This window comes from Malurus melanocephalus, unplaced genomic scaffold (assembly GCF_030028575.1).
Source record: "Malurus melanocephalus ecotype Western Australia unplaced genomic scaffold, MMel_1.1 scaffold_1, whole genome shotgun sequence".
Classification (NCBI taxonomy): domain Eukaryota; kingdom Metazoa; phylum Chordata; class Aves; order Passeriformes; family Maluridae; genus Malurus; species Malurus melanocephalus.
The window spans coordinates 4001589-4005066 of NW_026623233.1; the positions used below are offsets into that span (position 1 = coordinate 4001589).

At 36.5% G+C, this 3478-nt stretch overlaps 1 protein-coding gene across 5 annotated transcripts in view; it reads right to left on the reverse strand.

Moving 5' to 3' along the window:
• The window catches only part of STS (steroid sulfatase), a 105081-nt gene that overhangs the window by 91956 nt on the left and 9647 nt on the right, over positions 1–3478 (reverse strand). The window lies entirely within an intron of this gene.

The following is a 3478-nucleotide window of genomic DNA, read 5'->3' on the forward strand; positions in this document are numbered from 1 at the left end:
TTTTTTTGGTTGGTTGGTTGATTTTTGCTTCTTTTTTTCTTAGGGAAAAATGTGATTTAAAGAACAGAGAATCTGAAATCATTTAGGACCAAAACCTCTAAGGCTCACTGCAGAAAAAAATAATTAATCAATTCCACTAATGAAGTAAAAGACTGAATTTCTCTTCAACAATGGGGGAAAAAATCCAGCTGAATTTTCCGGAAAGTAATAAGTATATAAAAGAGAGTAAAGAGATGCACTATCAAATTATTGTTAGGAATKTTTAAGAAAAGGCTCTTCAGAAATATTTTAAATAACAGGGTCTATRGCAAAATCAACTAAAAGTATTTTATATCATATCAGAATGTTCTATAAACAATGCTCATGCCATATCCAACCTAAAACAGGAAGAAGGATGCATTGTACACAATACAACATAYCATTATATGCTTTTATGGCAAAAGCAGAGTATTAGCACATGTACACGCCATGAATGCTACTTTACCTAAATCAGAACTTGTCATCTCTCTGTTTTAAACTGCACTGACTATGCCCTGGATGAAACTGAGCGCCTTCAGCAGTAATGGACTGTGCAAGGCATACRCATCAAAAAGAACAGAGACTCTTTAGTCCCTAGAAAGACTCCTACCTTTTCTGGATGCAGGCAGCCTTTTTCAAATGCAGGTGAGGTATGAGTCACACCTGSACTTTGCACTATTCTGGGACAAGAAGTAAAGTGGAGAAAACCAGGACTAAGGTAGGAAATTGAAAGTGAAAGAGTAGATGAAGGCAACAGAGACAATAACTTCCGGAGAGAATGGGACAGCAGGTCAAGAAAGAAAAATCTTGTAAATCAATGAGTTATRGTAGATAAAAGTAACTGGAGAGAAGATAAAGAAGTCAGAACTGGAAGAGCTGGTACAAAGAGACTAGACATGAAGGGAGACAGATTCACAAATCAATGAGGTGGGTGAAAGTATTTGTAGAGAAGACAAAATAGGCAGAACTAGAAGAGCTTACTCTGACTTGAATAACGAATGGAAGTTGAGAACCAGCTGGAATGACAATGCAGACAGAAATGCAGAGAAATAGTAGGGGAATAAAGAAACTGTAAGGGATGACATTGAATTGGAAAACAAAACTGARGAACAGAGGTGAGAGAACTGGGAGTGTCTGGGAGGAATGAGCTGAGGAGTTATGATTAAGGTCAGTGAAGAGATTTGATTGGGAAGAAACTGAAAAGATAATACTTAGGACTAGCATAGGTGAGAAGAGACCAAAATAGTAGGGATAAAGCAATGTAGACTGGAATTTCTGATTCCCAAATTCATTACTGCCATTCTGTCAGAAAGCATAGGTGCACAAAAGGCTTTAACTCTTTTACTGCATGTTCACGTACAGATAAAACACTAGTAATTATATTAGCTATTTTTTACTGATTATGGCATACTTTATAAACACTTTRGTGAAAATAGTTCTGGCTTAGACTTCAGCCAGAATCATCTAAAAATCCCAGCYTTATCAGTGCAGTATACTGTTATCTTATTTATCCTATGGGAAGCAATCAACTTCATTTCAGACATGGAAAATACATACAYAAACTGTAATACTAAAACAATAAATGCATTTCTGCATAGGATGCATGCAACTCATCCTTCAAATAACCATACTAATGAAGCTGTGTAGYGCCTACCATGGCATAGATTTCCCTTTCTTGCCTGAAAGGATAAACAAACATGATTTGCTTCCCATGCATTGCAAGAGAACAATTAACACCCAAAGAGACCCAAGAAGACAGGATGCTGCCACATTTTATGTTCCTATTCCACTGTTCAACCTGCAAAGGCCTCAGAGGCCAAGGTCTCCAAAAAAGGAGACATTATATAGAAAGTGGTATGGATACTTGCAAGACTTCCAAAAGGTAGCCTTGTTTATTACCTCCACTTCACATTTTGTAATTCAGCCAAAAGTAGTGTTATTAAAAGTTGTGTCTGATAAAATACTGCTGGATACTTCTCCATTCTGAAGGAGTACCCGTAGATACTCTCACACTTTGAGCTATTTGCCTTCACCTGATATCATGTCCCTGAAGTGAAATCAACAGGGAAACTGGAAAACAAAATAATCCCAACAACTATTATTTCTCTGGTGTACTCTCCCTGAAACAGATTTTCATGTGTCTTGAATGGATGTGCATGGAAAGCAAGAAAAATCGGATGAAATTGAGTGGAACAGACAACAGAAAAGACATTCAAAGGAGCTAAAAGGGAAGGACGTGAGAAGAATGAAGTTCTGAGAATGCTGAAAGCTGCCTGTATTACACCAAGGCTTGTCCTGGTGAAAACACAGGCCTGTGCACACCTAACATGAAAATGGTAACACCAAATCAGATGAAGCTTTCAGCTAACTTGTTTCCTCTCTGTCTGGAGCCAATTCAAATACTTAGCAAAGATTGCAAAAAAAGTTGGCAAAGAAATTATTTTACTAGCAAACCCTTCTAGGTTTTGGCAGTCAGCATAAAAGGTATTKTGGACAGGAGAACATTGTAATGAATATCTGTTCATGGATCTTTTAACCTTCATATATTTSTTATAATTTATTTTGAATCAATTAACTTTTGGTTTGGTTTGGTTCTTTGCATTGAACCAATTTGATTTTATCTTCTTATTTGCATAACACTTTTTAGATGTTCCTTCAGTAGAAGTCACCTTTGAAGGCTCTATTTTACATTCATGTGGCAACATTTTTCCTTTATTTTTGCATGTAGGGCACATAARTGCAAGTTTTAACCTCTGCTTAACTTTCCCTGTGATATAATGCAGCAAAGAGTAGTTTCTTCCTTTCTAAAATGGCTGCTAAGTTAAATACATTCAAGAGGTGCTTAATCTCCTATAACAACAGCCATACATTAATTTGTATTTCACATATCCTATTTCAACTTACAAAACTTTAATCACTGTATATGAAATTATAGACACGCATACATACATGCACAGATGTGTTGATATGCACATATCATGCATGTGGGGGCATAATAYATATCCTAGATACCTTCAAATTGTATTTTTGGGATTCTAATACATATTTTCCATTATCATTAAAAAACCCTAGAGTATAAATATTTAAGAACAAGTGAATGAAAGAAAACCTCAAAACAGATACAAAACACTATATMTTGATATGAAATTTAACAAATACTTCCTTTAAGTTTTAATTTTCTTCACTTAAAAAATGCTGGTCAGAGTTGTCTTCTTTTTTTTTTGCCCCCCCCATCAGGATAACTGACTCAAGATAACGGCTGTCATAGAATCATAGAATATCCTAAGYTGCAAGGAACCTACAAGGATTAGCAAAGTCCAGCTCYTGGTCCTGCATGGGACATCCCCAAGTGTAACACCATGTGCCCAAGGGTAGTCCAAACACTTCCTGAACTCTGACAAGTTTGGTGCTGTGACCACTTCTTTGGGGAACCTGTTCCAATGCCCAACCACCCTCTGGG